Here is a 12,872-nt window from a genome sequence, read left to right as displayed (position 1 = left end):
CACAAACAACGCCAGTAAGACTGCAATTGTTAAAACAGACTGCTTTTGTCTGCACAGATAATGCAATTCCAGTAGATTCTTATCTTCTACAGTGTATTCGGAAAGTATTCAGACCCCTTGACTTTTTCCACATTTTGTTACATTACAGCCTTATTCTAAAATTGATTAAATTGTTTTTTCCCCCTCATCAATCTACACACAATACCCCATAATAACAAAGCAAAAACAGTTGGTTTTTTTGTTGCAAATGTATAAAAAATAAACAACTGAAATATCACATTTACAGAAGTATTCAGACCCTTTACTTAGTACTTTGTTGAAGCACCTTTGGCAGCGATTACAGCCTCAAGTCTTCTTGGGTATGACGCTACAAGCTTGGCACACCTTTATTTGGGGAGTTTCTCCCATTCTTCTCTGCAGATTCTCTCAAGCTCTGTCAGGTTGGATGGAGAGCGTCGCTGCACAGCTATTGTCAGGTCTCTCCAGAGATGTTTGATCGTGTTGAAGTCCGGGCTCTGGCTGGGCCACACAAGGACATTCAGAGACTCCTGTGTTGTCTTGGCTGTGTGCTTCGGGTCGTTGTCCTGTTGGAAGGTGAACCTTTGCCCCAGTCTGAGGTCCTGAGCGCTCTGGAGCAGGTTTTCATCAAGGATCTCTCTGTACTTTGCTCCGTTCATCTTTCCCTCGATCCTGACTAGTCTCCCTGCCGCTGAAAAACATCAACAGAGCATGGTGCTGCCACCACCATGCTTCCCCGTAGGGATGGTGCCAAGTTTCCTCCAGACGTGACGCTTGGCATTCAGGCCGAAGAGTTCAATCTTGGTTTCATCAGACCAGAGAATCTTGTTTCTCATGGTCTGAGAGTCCTTTAGGTGCCTTTTGGCAAACTCCAAGCGCGCTGTCATGTGCCTTTTACTGAGGAGTGGCATCCATCTGGTCACTCTACCATAAAGGCCTGATTGGTGGAGTGCTGCAGAGATGGTTGTCCTTCTGGAAGGTTCTCCCATCTCCACAGAGGAACTCTGGAGCTCTGTCAGAGTGAACATCAGTTCTTGGTCACCTCCCTGACCAAGGCCCTTCTTCCCCGATTGCTCAGTTTGGCCAGGCGGCCAACTCTAGGAAGAGTCTTGGTGGTTCCAAACTTCTTCCATTTAAGAATGATGGAGGCCACTGTGTTCTTGGGAACCTTCAATGCTGCATAAATGTTTTGTTACCTTTCCCCAGATCTGTGCCTCGACACAATCCTGTCTCTGAACTCTACAGACAATTCCTTCGACCTCATGGCTTAGTTTTTGCTCTGACATGCACTTTCAACTGTGGGACCTTATATAGACAGGTGTGTGCCTTTCCAAATCATATCCAATCAATTGAATTTATCACAGGTGGACTCCAATCAAGTTGTAGAAACATCTCAAGGATGATCAATGGAAACAGGATGCACCGGAGCTCAATTTCGAGTCTCATAGCAAAGGGTCTGAATAGTTTTTAAAATTTGTAATACATTTGCAAATATTTCTAAAAACCTGTTTTCGCTTTGTCATTATGGGGTATTGTGTGTAGATTGATGAATTTTAGAATAAGGCTGTAACATAACAAAATGTGGAAAAAGTCAAGGGGTCTGAATACTTTCCGAATGCACTGTATATGGCCAAAATCAATTTATTACACACAGTCAAATGGATGCACAGGAGTCATGGATACAGTATATATCTCTCTGCTGGGTGAATATGATGATGATAAAGGAAGTTCAAGTCCTGACCTGTCTAAATAATCCCCATCTGATGATCAGGATCACAGAGTGCAACCTCTCCAAAAGTCTACAGGGTGGCTTCCTTCATCTACTGTATATCATGTTCATTAACAGTCTGTAGGAGTCTCTTCGTTTACAGGTTTCAGTCCAGGTAGAATCCTCCTGGTGGAACTCAATGTTTCATGTTCCCAAACAGTTTGTGGGAGCCACTCAGGCTCTCCCCGCTCTTTATAGGACTGATCCGTCGTCTCTGACTTGTTCTATAGTTTTACTGTGTGCTGAAAGCCCTTCTCATCACTATGTCTGCTTACTGTATGATATAACTGCTCTGGCGCCTAGCCCGGGGACACAGAACCTAATCTTTCATACAACCATAACTGGAGACTCCATATGTGTGTGTGTGTGAGAGAGAGAGAGAGAGAGAGAGAGAGAGAACGCTAGACAACGTCTCAAAACAGAAACATAACACTCTACCGCTTCATTATTCCATCATTAATTCAGGTTTGAGATGGAGTGTGTAGGCTCATCAGCTGTTTGAAACGTAAAGTATATGACATAACCCTGGAGCAGCATCAAACACAGACACACTGTTTCCAATAAGAGGCAGTATTACGTAGGAAGACATCAGCTCCCTCGATCCAGACCTCAATCTATGATTTGGCCTGTTTGGAAATGTATGATACAAGGGCGAGGCAGGCATTCTGATTGAACAAAGACTTTGAAATGCTTTTATCGGTTTATACACAAAATAACCCTAAGATGCATGTGTGTGTGTGTGAAAAAGAGAGAGAGAGAGAGAATGATAAAAACAATCTTACTTTCATATGTGGAATTGCAAGTTCACATGAAAAAATCTATTTTGCAGGATCACATGTAAGAAAACTCCGTGAAAATCTAACTTTCACATGTGGAATTGCAAAACAATCACTTCTAAAAAATCTAATTTGCAGTTTTTTATTTGTAAAAATGTTGTGTGATTATTTTTGCACGTGAAAGTTTTTCACATACGACATTGCAAATTATATTTTTTACATGTGAACTTGCAATTCCACACTTGAAAGTGAAAATCTAATTTGCAGTTTCACATGTAGGAAAACTCCACATTTACTCCAATGTTTGTAAACAAAGTAAATCTAAACAAACACTGTATAGCCTAAAAACATTAAAACTATAATTTTAATATCATGGATGGTCTGTCACGATCGTTATAAACAGCGGACCAAGGTGCAGCGTGGTAAGCGTACATCTTTTATTAAGTACACACACGAACAAAACAACAAACCAAACGATACGTGAAGTCCTAGGTTAATACACCAAAACAAACCTTACGGAACAAGATCCCACAATAAACAGTGCCAAACAGGCTGCCTAAGTATGGTCCCCAATCAGAGACAACAAGAAACAGCTGCCTCTGATTGGGAACCACCCTGGCCAACATAGAAATACATGAACTAGAACAACACATAGAAAATAACACATAGAAAATCCACACCCTGGCTCAACATATAAGAGTCCCCAGAGCCAGGGCATGACATGGTCAGTCCTTGCATCCATAGCGTAGTCTATGGATTTGAGAGTGGTTGCATTTCTCCAGCTCCATCGCTCAGCTTTTTACCAAAACAGGGGCGGGGAGTCCACTTAATGTTAATGAGTAAATCTAAGGATTGCCGCTTTAAACACCTTTAATAGAGTAATAATGTTATTATATGGAGCAATCCTCTAGTGAGTGAGTTACTTTTGTGGCATTAATATCAAGCAAAACCTCTGAAATTGAGAACAATATTCTTAATTCTGCAAAAGAAAGAACGATATTGAAAGCAAAACATAAACCCCAAAGTATTGATAGCAAAACAAAATATTGCAAGGAAATCATTTTTAACTGCGAGAGCAAATTAATTGTCAATGGATGCAACAAAAAATATATAAGTGAAAATGTTTTTATGATAACGCAATAAAATAAAACGCCTCCCTCTTTCCTGCAATTTTCCCTGTCTTTGGTTACATTACCCTGGCCTTTGCTTTCACTGGCTTTTTTCCAGTTGCTAGTTTTGGCACATTCATTCCAGAAACATAGCACCCTGCATCACACTGTTGGTTTGCTTCCGAAGCTAAGCAGGGTCGGTCCCTGGATGGGAGACCAGATGTGGGGTTTTCTTTTTCACATTAGGGAGAAACACTTGAAAAATTTACATGTGAAACTTCACACGTGTCTGAAAACAACGTGTCTGACTACGGAAAATGTCATATGTGAAAATAAATGTGGTAGTGTGAGGAAGTCCAGTCGCGGGTCGTGGGAGAGGATGAAACTAGGTGAAACTGGGCCGACATTATGCTAGTTTTCTCATCCATGAAACATCTGATTTCAATACATTTTTCTGTTCCCAAAAGTAGATTCTGTTACGAACACAGTGCACTAAGTTTTATAGAGTTGACGCTTTGCCAAAGTTTCAAAAAATTACGTTGTTTAGAAGGAGTGCAAGGTCAAATTGAGTTTGTGCACACGCGCACTTCACAGAGGAGTCGTTCCCTAACGGAAATATGCAAATACAGTACATGCTACAATGTTCCAATAGGATCTCACTAGCTCGTGCTTGGCTTTGCCCACCTCCTTGCTTGTTCTGCCCACTATGCTTCTTTTGCTCCCACTGTAAATGACACAGATAAACTATCTTGGGTTAGTTATAATTATCTTTGTCATGGTTCTTTGTATTCAGCACAGGGTAGGAGTAAGCTACACTACAATAATGCCTGCTGCTGTGTCAGGGCTTGTCTGATCAGATCGATCCACTACTAATCAGCTAATCCTGTGGTTTAATTCACACACACTCTCTACACACACTCTCTACCTACTCTCTCTACACACACACTCTCTCTACACACACACTCTCTCTACACACACACTCTCTACACACACTCTCTCTACACACACACTCTCTCTCTCTATCTCTGTGACGGGTGTTCTCCTGGCCCAGGTGCTACCTGTTTAACCAAACATAGCCACGCCCAGAGATGACATCATGACGTGAGACCCGTCAGCGCCAGGGTTGACGGACACCTGAGTGACATGTGAGAGAGCCTGGGTCGGCTCCATGTCATGTGATCAAACACTCACAGTCGACCTGCTGGAAAATATCAGCCACATGCTTTCTTTCCCTGTCTGTCCGTCTGTCTCAATACATGTTTCTCCCTACCTGGGATTTCCCCTGTGTTACAGTTCAAGCCCAAAGCTCAATCTGAGATTTGCCAATCAAGTTCTCCTCGAGAATTCCTCTTGGTGAGGTGGAGCGGAGAAATTAAATTCCTGTGGCTTGCGAGGACATGATTCCCTCTTTTCCCCTTCTGCCTCTCTCTCACTTTACTTTCAGCTGTCTCTGTCTCTCTATTTCTCTCTCTCTCTTTCTCTTTCTCTTGCTCTCTCGCTCTCTGTATCTGTGTTTCCACCTGACACTTTATATAATTCTGGTTGCTGAGGGGTCCTATGATGGAAGAAGTGAACTGTCCTCCAATCAGTGACCTCCTTTCCACTCCGTTCAAGAGTCTGGTCTCTCCCCAGGTCTCTTCTTATTTTGTTCATCACAATGCTAGTGTCATCCTTGCCTATAGGCTTTTGGGGATTGTAGGCTTTTGGGGATTTAAGTTTTTTATGGATTGTAGGCTTTTGGGGATTGTAGGCTTTTGGGGATTGTAGGCTTTTGGGGATGTAGGCTTTTGTGCTTTTACTAAAAGTGCTCTATGTATTACAGTTTTTCCAAGACAAAAACTGGGGTCCACTTGATCTCCATCATAACCTAATGAGCACAACAGTATTCTTTTTTGCAAAACTGTAAGTCATTTCTCATTGCTTTCACACACAATGCAAATGCTAAGCACATTTTTGCAAAACAGTAAACACAACTCTCTACAAAAGATGCAAAACTCAGTTGAGTAAATCATGACAAACAAAATTAAAACATTTGGTCACAGCTGATATTAATTACTCCCATGAATGTGAACCACTTCTGCATTTGTGCAAAACTTCTTTGCACAATTGTTCAATCAGCAATCAGCCTTATTCATGCATAAAAGAGGTCACCTCTGAGTTGCTGTTTGCAAGAATGGACCAAGAGCCCGAGGGCAAGGACAAAGGAGAGGTAGAGGGGCCCATAGAGGCATATAGTTCAGCTCTCAGTTAAAATGGAAAAAGGTCAAATAAAGCCTTTTGTTTCTGGATATTCTTGAGTGACATTCTTTCTGCATTGGTCATCTTTGGTAAAATAATTTTAGGAATAAATAATACAGCCCATGCTGTGATAATATGTTTACTTGCCTTTTATGGTGAATACTATAATTATAGTATTAACAAATGGCACAGACATACACTACATGACCAAAAGTATGTGGACACCTGCTCGTAGAACATCTCTTGCCAAAATCATGGGCATTAATATGGAGTTGGTCCTCCCTTTGCTGCTATAACAGCCTCCACTCTTCTGAGAAGGCTTTCCACTAGATGTTGGAACATTGCTACGGGGACTTGCTTCCATTCAGCCACAAGAGCATTAGTGAGGTCGGGCACTGATGTTGGGCGATTAGGCCTGGCTTGCAGTCTGCGTTCCAATTCATCCCAAAAGTGTTTGATGGGGTTGAGGTCAGGGCTCTGTGCAGGCCAGTCAAGTTCTTCCACACCGATCTCGACAAACCATTTCTGTATGGACCTCGCTTTGTCATGCTGAAACAGGAAAGGGCCTTCCCCAAACTGTTGCCACAAAGTTGGAGCACAGAATCGTCTAGACTGTCATTGTATGCTGTAGCGTTAAGATTTCCCTTCACTGGAACTAGCCTAGCCTAGCCCGAACCATGAAAAACAGCCCCAGACCATTTTTCCTCCTCCGCCAAACTTTACAGTTGGCACTATGCATTGGGGGTGGGTAGCGTTCTCCCGGCATCCGCCAAACCCAGATTTGTTCGTCTGACTGCCAGGTGGTCCCGTTCTGTGAGCTTGTGTGGCCTACCACTTTGTGGCTGAGCCGTTGTTGCTCCTAGACGTTTCCACTTCACAATAAAGCACTTACAGTTGATCGGGGCAGCTCTAGCACGGCAGACATTTTATGAACTGACTTGTTGGAAAGGTCCTATGATGGTGCCACGTTGAAAGTCACTGTTTGCCAATGTTTGTCTATGGAGACTGCATGACTGTGTGCTAGATTTTATACACCTGTGGCTGAAATAGCCGAATCCACTAATTTTGAAGGGGTTTCCACATACTTTTGTATATATAGTGTATAAAAGAAGGTTAACCATGTTAGGGTATGTTGTTAGTTGTAGTTAGTGTTTATTGGGCCATTGTGTATCGATTGATTGAAATAACTTTTCATTATATAACCAGTTGCATGTTTTGATGGAGGTAGTTGATTTTGTGTCATTTATTTAATGGAAGGGGGAGGAACAGTGGACAAGAAGAGGACAAAGCAACAACAAACAGCAGCTATGTTTGTAGACTCAGAATGATGACCTCATTCACTGAGCATGAACTGTCTGAGAGAGAGAGAGAGAGAGAGAGAGAGAGAGAGAGAGAGAGAGAGAGAGAGAGAGAGAGAGAGAGAGAGAGAGAGAGAGAGAGAGAGTAAAGATGGGAATTGGAAATAAGAAAGTGAGACAGAGAGAGAGAAGAATGTAAAGAGAGATGGAAAGATATGAAAAGATATGGAGAGATGGAGAGAGGAGATAGGGGGAAAGGGGCAAGGGAGAAGAGGGGGCTATTGTAACGTGGCAGGCTGGCAGCTAAATCAGCTCAACAGAGATTAGCCAGAAACCCTTCTCCAAAACTCCAGCCTTTTGTAATTTCTTCACTCAGGACTTTTTTTTCCCTCTGGTGAGAAGCAGGTCCTCTCACAGCAAGTGTGAGCGTGGCTCCAAATCGATTTCACAAACCTGCTCTGTAGGAGCGTCTAAAACATATGTGCTGTCTGTGGATCATCACAGTCTCTGCCTGCCTGTTAAAGGTGCTATCTCCATTTTACACTTCACAGTGCTAACATGGAATGGCTTGTGAGGATGAGAACCCAGTGAAGCAGTAAACTGTAACCTGCATCTGGTCTCTTGAGATGGATATGCCATGCCTCTGTCCACCCTGATGTTCATCATTCCAGTTAGCAAGCTGTACAACCATAGAGATCCTTAAAAATTATTAGTATTAATATTCTAATTCCTAATACTATGTGCACAAATATGGGTGTGTTCGTAAATTCACTCTGGAGTGCCAGAATCCGCTCAGAGTGCAGTGGGCGTTTGTCAATTCAGAGCATTGTCAGATTGTCAGTTCATAAATTCCAAGCATTTCGCTCCCCTTGCATTCAGAGCGCACGCACACTGGACCCTCTGGCCGAGGAGTAGGGTTGATCCGAGCGTTCTGACCTCACAACGGCAGTCAAGCACTGAAGCTAACTGGCTAAAGTTGATGAGAGAACACCTCAGCCTGACCATTTTACTCGCCCTAGCAGAGCTGGTTAGGCTGTTTTCCTGTTATCTAGTGACTGTAAATGTGCTGCTGGTAACAATTTAATTGCGTTTTTTTTACTGACACTGGTCATATTCAAAGGGTGTTGATCGTTTGTAAATTCATCAGTTATTCTGCGCTCTGGCACACTCATAGGAGAGTGCTCTGAAATCGGAGTAGATAACGAGAGTGAATTTACGAACGCACCCTATGTGTTGACCTATTCTCCTATCCCCATGGTAACAAAATAACATGAGCAACACCTGTTCTGCTTTAAGCCCAGCGGCAGTGAGAGAAGGGTTTGGGGACCACGCTCTAACGCACAGGAGCTGGGCTTCACAGCGCGCAACAAGACCAGCGGACGCGATAGTAAGTGGATGCTAGTGACACCTAGATGCAGCGGGAGCAAAATTGACAGAAACTTTGTTAGAAAGTCAATCACCTACTCCTTCCCCCTCTCTCTGTGGTGTTGTTGGATTTGAAAGCCGGGCCATCATGGAGCTGCTACCGGCGCCAAGTTAGATCACCCTTTTGGCACCATTGCATCCCTTTAGAAATCAAAGCAGTTTTTTCTTAATATTTTTGGTGGGGTGATTGATTTTAATAATATGGCTTATGATCTAATATCTGTCATCTTATTTTAATTGTAGAGCAAAGCTACTTCTGTGTGTGCCTATGAGGTAAGAGCATATTCCATGACTGCTGCACTCACAAGACGACTTCACGTTTTCCTTCCAGACCAGAAACGATGAAAGAGAGTTTCACGGTCCAAATTAATTATTATTGTTCACTTCGACTGGTATGTTCTTTCCCCATCTGCAAACTGTTACGCATTTGTGTTTTCATAATTTGTCCCCAAAATAGCAAATTTCCCCTAATCTTTTGCATAGTTTGTTTATCATCATCATAATTGAAATCACTTTCTCATGCAATGCAATGTGGTCATTATAATCTATGTCCCATGTGATAGCAGCTCAATTAGAAGCTATTGGTGTCTTGACGTAGCCTATGATATAAAACAAATAAACAAAAACAATTGGGAATTGGATATACTGTAATGATGGGGTAATCAAATAACCACCAATCCCAGCCATAAAACCAATCAATAAAGTGTCACCTCACTAAGTGAAAAACAGTTGAAACCATGCATGCATCTGTTCAGACAATAAAAATAAAACTGGTGATTTTACCTTGACTCGATGCACAGAAGGTAACGAAAAGCACTAAGAGAGTCCGTGCTGCGGTGGATGCCATAGTGAGTATAGTGCGCTAGTCCTGCGGTGCGGCGCAACAGAGGTAGAGAGGGAGAGAGAACTAGTATATTGAGAGAGAGGGCTGCCATGGGCTGGGAGATGGGGACAGACAGACCGTTGGCGCTCTTTTCCCCCTTAGTCTGTCTCCCTCATCCGGGGAAGAGCGGGACTGGCCGTGAGTTGCACCGGGATGCAGGGATGGGATCCACAGTCGGCGCACGCGGAGTCGAAGATGAATCACAGCAGGTGGGACCATAGAGAATTGTATTTTATTTTATTTCACCTTTATTTAACCAGGTAAGCCAGTTGAGAACAAGTTCTCATTTACAACTGCGGCCTGGCCAAGATAAAGCAAAGCAGTGCGATAAAAACAACACAGAGTTACATATGGGGTAAAACAAAACATAAAGTCAAAAATACCACAGAATGATAGAGGGTGGGGATTCCTAAGGGATGTAGCCTCGCTGCCCATGCTGTCACAGACGCTATAATGGCACAGATATAAAGATGAGTCCTCTATCTGTCTCTATGGGTGGGACTAACCCCGTATTTGCATGATTCCGGAGCTGGAGTCTTTATGGAAGTTAGGGATTAATTATTTTTCAAAGCTGTATCCTACAATTTGTCAGAAAGAGAAAAAAAGCCTCACTCTTAAAAGTCTATTGTGTTTTGCTATATCCAAATGTTCACAGTCAACTTGTCTTTTAAAAAATGGTGCATGTGACAGGGTAGGAAACAACGTCTTTGGTTAGTGTTTCCCAGGAGACCCTTATTATTGGGGAATATGTAGAATGTGTAAATTGGTAATGCTAGAAGCTTTTGTAAAATTAACGTCAGGTTTGACTGTGCATAGCAGGTTAGGATAATTTACGCAGCAGGTTAGGACAATTAGGTTAAGGTTAGGAAAATGTTTAGAGTTAGCTAAAAAATTTTTAAAAATCTACTTTTGAGTTCATTTGACAAAAGCTGGATCCCTTCTAGCCATGATAATATAAATTGTACACCCTTACAATTGTTGAGTTCATAGCCTTGTTCTGAAGGTTTGTGCCTTCCCTCAGAAAACCACAAACTTAAAGCTGGATTCCTTTATTGCTGCATCCATTTTTTTGTTGTTGTATATAAATTAATGTTATGCTATAGCCATTGATTCTTGAAGAATATGATTTATAAATCCCTCATGGGCTTAGTTCAACTGTCGGACCCCAACAGAGACCAACATTTAAGCTTGTTTCACTCCAATGTTTGTAAACAATGCAAATGTAAACAAACACTGTATAGCCTCAAAACATGGTTAAAACTCACATTTTAATCTAATGGATGGTCACTCTATGAATTTGAGAGTGTTACAATTTTACCAGGCCCCTCCCTCAGCTTTTTACCAAAACAGAGGTGGGGTATGCTTTGTTATTGTTTCAATTAAGGATTCTAGCTTTAAGTTTAACAAGGACTTATGCTTTGGTAAAAGGAAATCCCCTGAAGGGTATACTACAAAGCAGGATCAATGAGTTAGCCAGCTATCTTGCTTCAATGTTCAGAAATAACTTATATATTTTTTAGGAATATATGCTTAAAATGGGCATGTATTGAATAACTTATTTCAACAAACAAACAATATTAAAGTCTAGGTTCATTAATGCACCAGAAACTATTTTTATTTCTGAGTGTTTATCAAAGTTAGCTGGTTTACTCATTGATCCTGCTTTGTAGTATACCACTCTAGCGTTTTTACAAAGGTTCACATTAGTTCACTGTGTCCTGTGAGGGCGGATATGAAAATGCTTTGCCCTCCAAAACAGTGCAAAGGTAATAAATAAAGCTCTTCAAAAAAGTCTAGGCTGGCCTATCTGGTAACATCTGCTGTTTGACTTCTGGGCCCGCATGGCCATGCTCTGGCTTTTTGTTCTCAGTTTAAACATTTGTATTGTTCCCTTGGAGAAGGGCAAGCATTCCTCCCGGTGACTGTGATACACACATACAAAACCGTGTTTATCAAACAGTCATTGAAGACATAGAAAATAAAGAGACTTATTGAACCCTCTATAAATTATGGTGCCAATGTTTTCACTAAACTGAAAGACCAAGGCAAGGAACGTCAATTAATGCTTGAAATCTATAGCCAACATGTGTAAGATTTGGATTGAAGTCATTTGATATACACAAGGGACTAATGATTTTGGAAGGGTTTGTATATGCAGGATCATAGAGACACAAAATACAAACAGACAACAGACTGTTTCTTGTCAGTGTTGCTGGACTTGTCCACATTGAGCCAATGGCAGTTCAACTAAGGTCATAACTTACAGATGTAGGATCTTAATTTGAGCCAGTTTGCTACAGCAGGAAAATAATCCTGCAGCAACAGAAAATGTGAATTGTTATTTGAATTAAAACTAATGGATTTTTTTTATAGGGGTTGATACATTTTACGTTAGGGCAAATCAAGTCCGACATTTTAAAGTGGAAATTACAAACTTTAGAAGCCCTTTAGAACCTCAACTACAATACATGTTTGCATTTCCTGCTGTACAGGAAAATTATCAGCAACAAAAGAGGGATCAAATTAAGATCCTACATCTGTAAAGTAGTCAGAATTGTTTCATTGAACAACAAAGGAGCCTGATTGGCTGACTATCCTTTGTTGTTCAACGTGACGTTCTACGTGCCATTCCAAAATGGCTGCTGTGGCTTCTGCTACCTAGCATGAGGACAAAAAAGGCAGCTTAATTAATTAGAGCAGTATTTCAATTTTCTCGATTTCTCAGTTGGGATAATGGGATATTTAGGAGTACAGCGACATCTTCCATCCCTTGATTTCGAGCCATACAGTGCATTCAGAAAGTATTAAGACCCCTTGACTTTTTCCACATTTTGTCACATTACAGCCTTATTCTAAAATGGATTCAATTGTTTTTTTCCTCATCAATCTACGTACAATACCCCATAATGACAAAGCAAAAACAGGTTTTAGAAATGTAGGAGTCCTTTAGGTGCCTTTTGGCAAACTCCAAGCGAGCGGTCATGTGCCTTTTACTGAGGAGTGGCTTCCGTCTGACCACTCTACCATAAAGGCCTGATTGGTGGAGTGCTGCAGAGATGGTTGTCCTTCTGGAAGGTTCTCTCATCTCCACAGAGGAACTCTGGAGCTCTGTCAGAGTGACCATCGGGTTCTTGGTCACCTCCCTGACCAAGGCCCTTCTCCCCCGATTGCTCAGTTTGGCCGGGTGGCCAGCTCTAGGAAGAGTCTTGTGTTCTTGGGGACCTTCAATGCTGCAAAAATGTTTTGGTACCCTTCCCCAGATCTGTGCCTCGACACAATCCTGTCTCGGAGCTCTACGGACAATTCCTTCGACCTCATTGCTTGGTTTTTGCTCTGACATGCACTGTCAACTATATA

Source organism: Coregonus lavaretus (genome assembly GCF_964263955.1).
Source record: "Coregonus lavaretus genome assembly, chromosome: 31".
Lineage (NCBI taxonomy): Eukaryota > Metazoa > Chordata > Actinopteri > Salmoniformes > Salmonidae > Coregonus > Coregonus lavaretus.
This window is presented reverse-complemented; position numbering follows the sequence as displayed.